The sequence below is a fragment of the Ammodytes marinus genome, assembly GCF_949987685.1.
Source record: "Ammodytes marinus genome assembly, chromosome: 19".
In the NCBI taxonomy this organism is placed as follows: domain Eukaryota; kingdom Metazoa; phylum Chordata; class Actinopteri; order Uranoscopiformes; family Ammodytidae; genus Ammodytes; species Ammodytes marinus.
Window position 1 is genome coordinate 12,357,242 of NC_137223.1, and position 13,518 is coordinate 12,370,759.

Genomic DNA, 13,518 nt, shown 5'->3' on the forward strand with positions numbered 1-13,518 from the left:
CTGTGTGTTACAGGGAAACAGAGCTGCAATTAACCCTCATACCATAAAAAACTGTAAAATTAAATAAATACATTTTTTTAAAGAGAAAGAGAGAGCAGGGGCAAGCATTATTTCAAACAGACGCTGACTTACCACACAGGTCACAATTGCCTCGGGCCCCAAACGGCCCCATAAGCCTGTGGTTAAAATCTTCTTTCTTTCTTTTTTTTATTCATTAATAATTGTGTTTTTGAAGAATCCATGCACTTACGGTAAATGGCACAGGAAAACTTCATACATAATCTTAATGTTTATATAATTTAATTGTTATATCTGGCCCAAACATGACTAAATCCACCCCTGGTTTTAAAATATATAAATATATACTATAACTATATTGATGCATAATACAGATGTCAGTATTATTCAGCGATCTAACAAGTAAGCATTTCTTCAGTATTTAACGTACTGTAACTTTCCAAACAGGTTTCACTTCTTGGAAAGTCAAAGGGCACGTGCTTAAAGAACAGTGGTTATGCTGGAGCATTTTGGTTTCCTTTTTAAATCTGGCACAACCTGTGTGGCAGTGGGCAGAACAGCTACACTCTGTATTCCTGCTGAAATGTTGTTGCCCCTGAGGTCAAATGTTTGCACTACAGTGAAAGCCAATGCTTGTTAAAGGTTGAGTCAGTGTTTCTGGAAAATGCTTGTTGTCAAAATAACTTTTTGTCAAAATCAATCAATATTTCCCCAGCATCCCCTATTAGTACACAGCCTATAGGCTCTGAAACCGGGTATGTAAACAATGGGTATGTAAACAAAGAGGGCCCATCATAGCTATAGCAACAAAACAGTTTACAGAGTATAGGCTGTATTTTTTTTCCACACAGATTACGGACAGGTAGCGGATCGTGAGGAGAAATTCACTGATTTTGACAACAAGCATTCTCCAGTATCGCTGACTCCAATTTTAAGGCCTAGAGTGAAAGCAATACACACGACTCTTTCAATGCAATGCACCGTTTCTCCAACAACCTTGTTATGAACTTTATCTTATGATAAAAAAAAAAACTATTTCATCAGCCAGACTGTTGTTTTTTTGTATGCAAAGTGGCTGTTTTGCGGCTCAATCAAAATGCATTCTTCCTAAAGTGGCTTAGGGGAACAGGGGGAGAGGAAATGAGATAAGGAGAGATGGACAAGGGGTGAGGGAGGAGGGGAGAGAGGAGAGGGGCTGAGTGATGGCTAGAGAGAGGTACTGCTGGCGTGTGTCTTAGACCAGGGGATGGAGGGAGTAAATCCTTTTCTTCATCATTACCTCGTCTCTGCCACTGCCCCTCACCTTAATTAGTCTCAGAGCAGCTCTCGCCCGGCCAGAACTCTGCCTCATCCCTCCATCCGTCCGTCCCTCTACCCCCTTTCAAAACACCACCATCCCCTCCCTCCTCCTCCCTTTCACCTCCTTCTCTTTCTTCCTCTGCTCTCTCTCTCTCTCTCTTTCCTCCAGCGATTTCCTCTGTGTGTCTCTCTCTCTCTCTCGCTTCATCTTTGTCTCTGTGGAAATTTACTGAAATACCAAACCCCTAACCCCACAATATCAACAGCTGTGCTGTACACACAAACATGCAAACTTAGCACAAAGAGTTTTAATGTTGGTAAATACCACACACACACACACACACACACACACACACACACACACACACACACACACACACACACACACACACACACACACACATGCGTTTGTGGGCTGCTCCAGGCATGGCAGCTATAAATACTGAGGATTGCAAAGAGGAGGAAACTCGGTTAAAAAGTTAAGTGGGGAAAAAAGCGGCGCTCTGAGATTGACACCCCGACGTCTCAGCTCTCTAGAGGCTAAATTAGGAGATCCACAGCTACCTCACACACACACACACACACACACACACACACACACACACAGACATGCACACCTTGACAGAATGCACATTCACGCACACGTTGTAAGGTACACACACACACACACACACACACGCACACACACAGGGGTGTATGAATGTGTGTGTGTGTGTGTGTGTCATGTCAGTCTAGCTGGTCCCCTGCTCCTCCACAGTCAGACACTGAAGGCCCATCCTGTGTCCCTGTTTCCCCTTCACCAGCTGAATGCTGATGGCCATTGGGACACTGATGCACTGCAGAGATGGCATGCCACCAAGCCACATTGAAATAAGTGAATTTTATTTATTTATAAATGCAGTCTACTTCGTTTCTCCCTCTTTACCCGCCACTCGACCTTCTATATAGCCCTTTCACCAAAGCTTATATAGGCCTACGATGTATATGCAGCACAGCATAGTACTACTGTACATTATATTTCTTTCACATGCCCAATTTAATGTGCAAATAAATGTATTTAAGGATAAGCTAACACATTTGAATTAGTTTCCAGTTTGTTTGGGAGAAAATGAGAAGGAGAAGTTATTAATAGAGATAAGATAAAGATAAGCAAAAGTTCAGAAAAAGAGTAAGTATATAGTAGGTACAATTTGACATACACTCACAGTTCATCAACACAAAATGCTAGATAAGAAAGATGGAACCTGAACAAAAGACACAGTGTCCAGGCCCCTTCACTGAAAACTATATATTTAATATACAAAATACCTGAACAAAATGCAGTTGTACAAGCAAAAAATGATAGTGCTCATTCATATGTTAGCAGTTGTTTCAGTACTCACACTGTATGACTGTTTTAACTGAACTGAAACAAAGACTTTATGCTTTTTTGTTTGTTTTTGTTGACAGTTTTTAAAAAATTGTGTCGACCAACAAACTGTTCGATCTTTTACCACTGTTGCTGAACACATCTACCTGATGTTAGGTGTATGATTAACACTGGCTGAACTCAAACCAGTAATGTGTACATTATTAGACGTGCACAACTGCTTTGCAACTTTTTTGCATTTCGGTAAATTACAGTAATTTTTATCCTATAAAAGCCAATGCATAATTTCTGATGCGTGTACGGTACATGCCTGTTGCAGAAATCAAAACCTAAGTGTCTTGGATTGCAAGTATTGCTTAAATGATAATAATAATAATAATAATTATTATTATTATTAAAAACAAATAGATAAATTGGAGAAGATAATGAACTAATAAGACAATTTTATTTTATTTATTTGTTTGCAAGAATTTGAACGTTTTACATATCCGTCTGTAAAGAGTCAAATCTTACTTTATAGATATATATATATATTCAGAACATTGTATACTTCTCCAATGTAAAGGATTTAAAAAAAATACAGATTTCTATTCTATCCATGCCCAAGTCAAACTGAACACGCGACCACCTCAACTGATCTTCTGTGGTGAACAAATGATGACCCACCTGCAGGGGGTGCTGTTGACATTGACACTCCTTTAGTGACCTCTGATCCTGTTGCTGTGAGCAGGTACCAACATGGCGTCCCTCCCGCTGCCACTAGATGGCGTTCAGGCTCTTCACACAGGCTCACACCAAAGCCAACGACTTATTGTTTATTTGCTCGTTCGTCTCATCTGGTCCGGATATTGTGTTTGTACTTGGAGTTTACCCATCTCCAGTCTTCATAGATTGATATTTATTAGGTGAATGTTGAGTCGTACGCAAAGGTTTATACGTTTAGGTTATATTAGGGGGGGAAAAAAAGTATAATGTTTTGTATGAGAAACCGGTGTTTAGGGCACACTGCAATCAAAATAGCATGTTGGAAAACCCACCCAAAACATATTGTAATGTCACTCTTGACACACAAAAAGTCCCACTACACATGGGAAACTAAGCATCAGAGGCAGTGCAATCATTTAAATACAATTAATAAATTGTTTGTTTTGCAAAAATTTAATCAATTAGTTATTTAAAATCTTGTAAACGATGCCACGCAGGTCATTTTTGACTCAGATTTTCATGTGTGAACCATGTGTAAGTGCATTACATGATCTATATAACTATATGTTAGCGCACCCGCCTGCTTGTATGTGTGTGTGCGTGTGTGTGTGTGTGTGTATATTTCCAGTCTAATACAAGAAAGTAAAAAAGTTAAAACAGGACAGAAGAAAGACATCAAACCATCTCTTAAAGTCTATGGCTAGAAAGGATTGTTCCAGTTTTGTGTAGGAATATTTCATTTAAATACAGAATTATAGAGGGCCCGCACACATACTTGACATCACATGTGCACACATTTGCGCACACTCATGCACACACACACACACACACACACACACACACACACACACACACACACACACACACACACACACTCATGTAGAAAGAGACTGTGACGGTTCAGCCCATTCTTGCGTAAATCACTTGGCCTCAGGGCTCTCTTAACCCTTTCTCTCTGTGAGTAAGTGAGTGGTTGCCTGGTTGTGTGTGTGTGTGTGTGTGTGTGTTGGATGTCCCTTTGAAAACAGTAATGCTGGTGGACAGTATAACTGCTTGCCGCGATGATGCTTCCACTGTTATCTGCATGAAATCTAATGCGGCGTCAAAACTGTTTGGGCAAAGATCCAAAACTCACAGAACTGATCACCGTCAGAGAGGGGGAAGTTAGTTGACTGTAAAAACATACACACTCATTTTACACCAAGGCCTTATGCTTGTATTACTGTTATACCATATAAGTTTGGGAAATTCCCAATTAGACTACATATAATGTCAAATCGAGTGTTTAAAATGTCTCTGGATGAACGTAGTTGCTATAATAATATGAGTATTATATATAACAGGGTCTACTTTGAGTGAAGGATTTATTTTTTGTGATTAAACAACAAAGTCAGATGTTTTGCTGTCAGAGTTCATCAGCCTTCTTAAATTACATTGCATTATGACATCTTGGATTCATTAAGGAAATGCTTTTACGTTATTAAATTAGTTATAAAAATGTATCAGATCGCACCATTTCAGGTTTTCCAGATGTTCAACTTACTTTTACTAATCTCTGTGACCTGAAAAATTATAAGTATTTCAATGTCTATCAATATCAATGTTTTTTTTAAATGTAAGATTTGTTCCTTGAGATTAGTACATTGGTTCTTATTTTATAAGTATATACATTTTTCAACAAATAACTGCTTGTAAAACAGGCTTACTTTGAAACCTTGTATATTTCAGTAAGAGTTACAGATGTGTCTCATATCATTTGTAAGAACATTTTGTTAGAACATTTTCCCATATTTGCTTCTCATACACATCAAACATAGGGAATAACACACTAATAACAATGAAAAAACTTACAAAACTGGGTGCTGGATGAATTACAAACACAAATAATCAAATAAAGATGAGGACCACACTCCAAGTTTGCTACTTTATTTTAGTTGCCACACAGCTGTTTCGGGCCACACACCCTTCCTCAGTCTGCATTGGCAATCACATTACACATACATGTCTGTTTGGTGTTAATACTACATGTAATATAAATATACATATTTTACTGGCGCTGACCATACTGCACATATTTTAGTAACACTGCTGACATGCATAGCTGCATCTGTTTTTTTTATATGTTGTACCTTAGCAACTGAACATCCCTTCTTACTATCACTAGAACTGTACATTCATTTATCTGCATATATATTTTTAATATGTACTTTGCTATTGTTTGCACCATCTGGTTAAATGCTGAACTGCATATAGTTGCACTAATACAGAGAATACAGACCAATGCACATTCAGAGGTTAAAAACATAATTAAATTAAGCTTTCAGTTTCTTCAACACCATCTTTTCACATGAATGACGTTGACCCATCTGTGGAGTCAGAGATAGGATGCTGGCAGCAGGAGATTTTCTTTAAAGGGAGGAGAAAGGTATGCTGCTATTGGCCTTACACACACGCACGCAGACACACACACACACACACACACACACACACACTCACGCACACATACTTGCTCACACACTCACGCACACATACTTGCTCACACACAGACTTCACTATCAGCAAGTTGTCTCAGTGCTTGCTGAACCCCCGGTAATGCTCCTATTAGCAGCTTCAGTTAAAATGGCATTTCATCAGGCAGCTGACAAGTGAATTATCTCTCCCTTTTTCCTCCCCATTTCCCTTCCTCTCTTTCTCTCTCATTCTCTCTCTCTCTCTCCCTCTCTCTCTCTCTCCCTCTGCCTGCCTGCCTCGGTCTCCCACTCCCCCCCGGCTCAGTGACAGTAGCCTTAGGCCTGAGATAAAGAGGAGGCGCGCGGCGCTCGGCGCTCTCACACACACTCGGCAGAACTGAAGTGACACCCTGTCAAAACAATAGTTTACTACAACAGGAACTTGTGTGTTCTGTCAGACAGAGGCTGAACTTCAACTTTTGGGACATATAGATTTCCTCTTTCATATTGATCCCCCCCTCCACTTGTGTGTATGTGTATGTGTGTGTTTAAGTGTTTGTTCAAGTGTATGTGAGCGTGTGTTTAATTTGGGCCTGTGCTCTTGGATCCCAGCCCAGAATCAGACAGTGTGTGTGTGTGTGTGGATTAAAAACTCAGAGGACAGTTTAGATATATTGTTCATCATACAAGCATGTGTAGCGCTCCAGGGAGGGATTGCCATTGTTGACAAATCTCCTCCCGAGCCGGTGAACATGTCTTTGTCGTTTATTTCTCTCGCTTTTTAAAAACACATCTTCCCATTCTAGCGTTGGTCTTACCCAGCGGTGCAGCTGAAGGTATACCTGTGTGTGTGTACAGCTGCATAGAGGAGCCAGGTAGCACTGGTTCAAAGCTTGTCGCATGTTGCATACATGTTGCTTCCAACCATGAGTATTTCAGCCAGTGTGTTTTTTCCCCCCATCTTGGATGCTATCAGGTAAATAATTGGAGGCCTAAAAAGGAGAAACTCTGCAGTATCTCAAAGGGATAAAATAATGATAACACAAGATGAATACATTTTGTTTTGCACTGGTTTCATAAACTCACACTTGTTACTCTTAACGTCCATTCACCAATCAAATTTGTAATCTTTTGCTAAATAAACCGGTGTCAGTCATAAAGAGGAGATGAATTAGTGATGCAATTATATATCTCCTTTTTATAATACATAAGTAAAATATATATTCAAAAGTGCCTTAAGATTACTCTGTATAAGACAGGCTTCCTTGTATCCTGAAATTCTGAAACTGAGTGAAAGAAAAGGTCAGAGATCTCCAACCACAGTGTTCTGTAAAACCTCTGAACTGTCCAGCTTGGACAAACAGACCTGTCTGATGTGTAGCCACCGAGGGGCGCTGTAGAATGGGCTGCAGGAGAGCGGAGTCCCCCCCTGTATGCACCCCTCATGTCTGGAGGAAAGGGAGAACAAGAAAGAACCTGACCTCAATAGTGACCTCTGGGTTTTGGTCAGACCTTGCTGTCAACCCAAGGAGATATGTTTTAATAAAACCTTATGATTATACAGTATTTATTTACACAATTATAGTGTAAATCACTATAGATTAAATATACTTTTTTTAATAATCTTGAAGATTTGAAATCCAATTTCATTGTGATTAGGTAGATTCATTCTCAGGTATTTCTTTCCTCGACTTTTGAAATGATGAATGATTATGTGAGCGTCTGTATGTATTAGACAGGTTTTGAGTCTGTGTTGATTGTTGTGTGATGTATTTTGTTGGCTTTTGTTATGCTATGAGTATGAATGTTATGGATGGATGTAATCCAGCTAATAACATTCTTATGAAATGAAGGAGTGGTTACTGTTTAGGACAGAAGCTAATTGGGATCTTAATAAACTAAACTAAACTATTATATTGCCACCGCCTGTCCCTTCTCTATCGTCTCACTTTTCACATTTGAGCCATTTAACTAACTGATATGGAGCCGTTTATAATGAGAAAAGCGCGAGGCATTCAAGGACACTTGAACAGGACAGGTGGAGACTACCGCACATTGGACAGACCAAGTATAGCTTGTGAAAAATGATTTACAGCATATAGGCAGAATAGCAAGCTGTTAAGATATCAGCTTGTGTCATTCCTGCAAAATGAAGGCCTTGAGCTGTGGGTTCAACTCCATATTCCTTGTGTTTTTAAGCGTTTCACACACGTCATATATGCCATTCTATGCACATCAGTGATAAGGCCTTAGCATCAACAGTAATGTCTATTCCGGTGGTGAGTTCAGGGACGGCAAAAGCTACCATTTCGCAACACATTTTTTTCCTGGCAAAAGAAAATGGGGATTTGCAGTTCTACCTTCTTACTTCGCTCTAATTCTAATCAGGCCAGAGGTTTGGGAGCAAAGATGGCGGATAGCAGAATGATGGGGGAAATCGAAGGTGACGACCGGATTGTGAATTAACCATGCCACCTTCAAAAACAATAGGCCAGGAGGGGAAGGTGTTTGGATGGTAGGGTTGTGTGCGCGCATGTGTGTGTGCGTGTGTGTGTGTGTGTGTGGGTGGGTGCAGTATTGTGTGACTTGGAGGGTTATAATTGCACGCTGGTCAGATGGTGAAACCACATGTGCACACACAGACACACACCCACCAAAAAACACACGCCAAAAAAGAAAGAAGGGAGTACAAAGAAAGACCCCCACACATGGACAGACAGGAACAGACAGAGACGGACACATGGATCCATATATAATATATTTCTGTGTGTGTGTGTGTGTGTGTGTGTGTGTTTGAGTGTGTGTTCGGCCCAAGTATATGATGTGTGTGTATGTATGTGTGGAGTGGTGGGTTATGTGTGTGTATTACGTGTGTGTGTGTGTGTGTGTGTGTGCGCTACCTGGCCAGCAGTGGTAACAGGCTCTGAGGCCTTTAATGGGATTTAGCCCGAGGCTGTTTTATTAAGATGTCGGCTTTCCCTGCTGCCTCTGCAGCTGACACCATTCCCCACTGATACCCCCTCACCCCCCTTATCCCCCCCAACCACACACCAGCCCTCCAAGCTGCCCCCCCCCCCTGCACCCCCACACAAATCCCCTTCAACTGTCACCCCCAGACCGTCCCTCCTGCTTGCCCCGGTGCCCCCTCTCGCACACTGTTCTATACACCCCTATAATGACCCTGCCAATCGCCAAATACCACCACCCCATCCCACCCCCTTTCCCAATTCCTCACAACGTCCCTGCTGTTTTATTTCTTTTAATGTGGTGGACTAATTAATAGTGATAGTCATGAAAAGATGCAAAGAGAAAAATTGATCCAATATATTTGGTTTGTTGATGCTCTGAACCTTTGATTTATTAAAGCTATAGTGAGTAACTTTTTTATACAAATTAATGTTGGTTTGCATTAAAGCCATCGAAACAGAGTTGAACTCTCTCTGTATTTTCTCAGTATGGCAGTGTTTACAAACTGCCCCTACTGAGTCATACTGAGTAGGCATACTGTACATGTTTAACCTGGTACACCTGTGCATCAGGTCTGATGGTCAAATATTGTATCTGAAGAAGCTTTTGTACATGCTATTAATAAATACACCTCTCTTAAAAAAGCTTGATTAGCGGCTGAAAAATAATCCACAATGTTGATAATCAATTATTAATTCTGGTCATTTATCGAGCAAAAAATTGCAACAAATATGTTGTTTGCTGCATGTCAAAAAGCATAGGCAGATTTGCATTTAATTGAACTAGATTTTCTCTTTTATTTCACTGTAGATTCAAACGCTTTGGCTCTAGGGCTGTTGGTTGGACAACACAAGCAATTTGAAAAATGTCACCGCAGGCTCTGTGAACTTGTGACAGAGTATTTTATGCTGATATGTTCATATTTTAAAGACTGAACGATTAAAAAAAAAATAGAGAACATTTTTTGATACATGAATTGATAATGAAACTAGTACATAAAAAAACAGAAATATACCTTACCCTTTTCTATTGCTTTTGAACTTCATCCTGAGCTTGTTTTAAAAAAAATGTCTTCTTACATATTTTCTTTTTTTTTCCAAATTCAAAATCGTTTATGTGACCACTGTCCCTCAGTGGCCACCATACCTGTAAGGGATTCTGTGTAGGTGTTGAACTGGCTAATTTCCAGTAATTGTTGGCCAAATTTCCACACATATATTATAATATCATAGTTCAATTAACTGACATCAAAAAGTAATTTGGGGCTAATCATATCTACAGTATGTCACAACAATATACCTCTTGAGAAAACCTCAAATCCTTACACTGATACAACCTCACTACATCACTTAATTCTGTTGTTCTATCTTTCTTTAAGCCAATTGTGTTTTCAAGGTCCCCCACCCTCCACACTACATTTCCCCCTTACTATTACACTTCCCCTGGAAACACTTAGCCCCGATCCTTCCCCTCTAAACGGAGCCCACAGCGGTGACTCTTGTCTTCTTCTTCACTTTCTTCCCTGGGCCCCTTGGACCTCTAGGCACTTCCCCCTCACTGCTGCCTCCCAGGTACTTACTTCCTGTTACCCTATACCCGCCAGCGCCCACCCTAAGGTCCCACCCCCCCGCAGGCACTGGTGCAACTCTAAGAACGAAAGGCTCTGCTTTGTACTCACTTATACCGCTAATAGCATCTATATAACGGCTGACATTTTGTCTATTAGTGAACCTCATGATGCTGACTATGATCACGATTAGGTTTATTTTGACTGCACAATGTCGTAAAACAGACACAACTGGCACTTTGGGTGTTCGTCTGAAGAAGTATTTCATGATGGATGGATGGAGGGATGGATGCTTGGAGGGCGTTTTGGTGCACGCTAGAAGGTAGTATGTGTGTGTGTTTTTGTGTGTCTATATGCTGTTGTGTGTTTATGTGTGTGTATTTTTTCTTTTGGCCCGGCCTTGAGTGCTTTTGCTGCTTTTTCTCCCTGGCAGGTTGTTCTGATTGGTCGGCCCTGGGGAGAGCAGATATCATGTTTAGCCCCAAACCAACATGCATCCCTCATCCACCAAGCCACTTCTGCCACGATTGAGCAGTGTGTGTGTGTAGGTGTGTTTTTGTGTCTTTGTGTATGTGTGTGTGTCTGTCTATGTGTATGTGTGCGTGAGAAAGAGAAAAAGCAAGATAGAGAGAGAGAGAGTGTCAAAGGGAGGTCTGTGCGTTCAGGCGATCACACACTCTTGCTCCTTTCTGCTAAAGTGCTCCTCGTCTCCGTGGCGAGGGCTGATGAGGTATGACATCACGGCACTTTGTTTTATCTTTAAAAGATGAGCAGGGAGCCCTTCACTTCCCCTTAATGAGGCCCACAGAATATATGGAAAAGTCTGTCTGTGTGCGTGGTGTGTGTGTGTGTGTGTGTGTGTGTGTGTGTGTGTGTGTGTGTGTGTGTGTGTGTGTGTGTGTGTGTGTGTGTGTGTGTGCGTGCGTCCGTCCTCATCTTATGTCTTTGCGTGCGAGCTAGCTGTGTGCATAGGTGTGTATGTTCTTCTTTCTGCACACTCCTCCCCGCTAACACCCATTTTACCCATAACCCCTGGCATTTCCTGTCCTGAAGCACATGTGTCAGACCTCATTGGCTACTGCATCAATAAGACCACCGCACTCACTCACTCTGCGCTCCCCAACAACACACCACATTGGCAGCATTTCACGTATATCGCCGCGCTTTGAACGATTATCTCTTTATTTTGCTGATAACCTTACAAGAATTTCACTTTCATGCACATACACACGTTTAAATGAAGCACAGACAAACATGAGCAGACCACATGTGACCAACTGGTCATCTGTCATTCCCCCTAAAAGTTTAAAAAGTCTTATAAATAGAGATCATTTAAAAAGTTGCTTTATGAAGAGAAATCAGTTGTGAATCTCAACTTGTCATGGAGTTTTCTGGTACTTTAATTGTGTCATTGTTTGAGATTTGTGCTGTTTTTCTCTCCCTTTTTTGGTTAATATTTTTGAGTGTTGTTTAAAGGTTGATCTATTGACAGGCTTTTCAACCTTACTTAGGCATTAAATGATGTAGTGTGTGGCATTATTTCATGCTACATATACTGCTACATACTGATAGTACTATAGTAAACAGAACATTAATAAATAAATTATTAAAAATATTTCCCATCGAACATCATATAGTTATATATTATTCAAACTACATTTAATAGACAATTAAACATTTTATTTATACTCCAGATATTGCAGCAACTTAGTAGGCGTCCTACTATGACTATAAAGTAAGTAAGTATAGTAACTCTATAAAGCTTTCTTTTTCTTTTGTCTGTTGTAAATATTAATTTGCATTTGTTTCCTGAGCCACATGCTGTTCCAAACGACTCCGAAGTGTACACACATTCATATTTATCTCCTGAATTGTAATAAAATAAACAATAAGCAGGGGGTCGTTGGAGGCAGGATGCACGCAGACAGCAAAGCAAATGAAGTCAAACCGTGCCCATGGCTCTACAACGTTAGCATGTCGCAGCATACGCTCCTGAAAAATACATTCATACAGGGCACAGCAGGCTGAGACAGATTGTTTTCCATTCTCACTGATTTGATAACAGAGCTATTCAGTTTAGAAGAGCAACTTATTCAGAATAGGAAGGAATTACAACGATGTGTGTAGCCTTGTTTTGTTCACAAGTGATTTCCATGTTTCTCTCTCGCACACTAATATTGAGATTGTACTGTTACTAACAGAATATAAAGAGTTACATTTTCTCAAAACCTTTAGATACTACGTCAGCATGTGTATACCATGTAAACCTACACTGCCATTTGAAACCCCACCTTGCTGTGATTCATTCTGCATTAAACTTTATATGTGGCTCAGGTGGTAGAGCTGGTTGGCCAATGATCCAAGGGTTGGCAGTTCGTCTCCCGCCCTGCTACCTGTGTCATGGTTGTTGTGTTCTTTGGCACCCACCTTGCCTCGTGTGTATGTTTGAGGTGGTGGTCGGAGGGGCTGTTGGTGCAGAATGGCAGCCACGTTTCCGCCAGTCTGCCCCAGGGCAGCTGTGGCTACTATCGTAGTTTACCAGGAAATAAAGCGCTATATAAATCCAATCCATTATTATATTCCCCCCCCCCCCTCACAAATAAGAAAATCTAACCCAAATCTAACAGCAATGAAATTTGTAAATACAACATGACAAAGGGTTTTTGAGTGTACCAAACTAGGAGGAAAAAACAGACATAGACCTGTACATAACAGCAGCAGTTGATAATAAAAAAATATTAAACTTGCCAAAAAAAAGAGCATGCTATTAGTTATTAACTCATAACTGGCAAACATGTCTCCTTGCTCCTAATCCTCATGGGAAGCTGGTGCACGCTGGTTCCCCCGATGTGTGTGCCATGTTGCCAGACGTTAGCGGGGAAGCTGGTTAAAGCGGCTGTGTGTGTGTGTGTGTGTGTGTGTGTGATTAACTAGCGTTAGCCGTCATTAGCCTCCAACGCAGCAGCAGAGCACAATTAACATCGCTAATCCGGCTAATCCACTAATGGAGCTAATCTGATAGACTGGAGAGAGGCTCTTCAATAGGCTCCCTTTCTCTGGTAATATACACACACACCCACACACTCACACACACACACACACACACACACACACACACACACACACACACACACACACACACA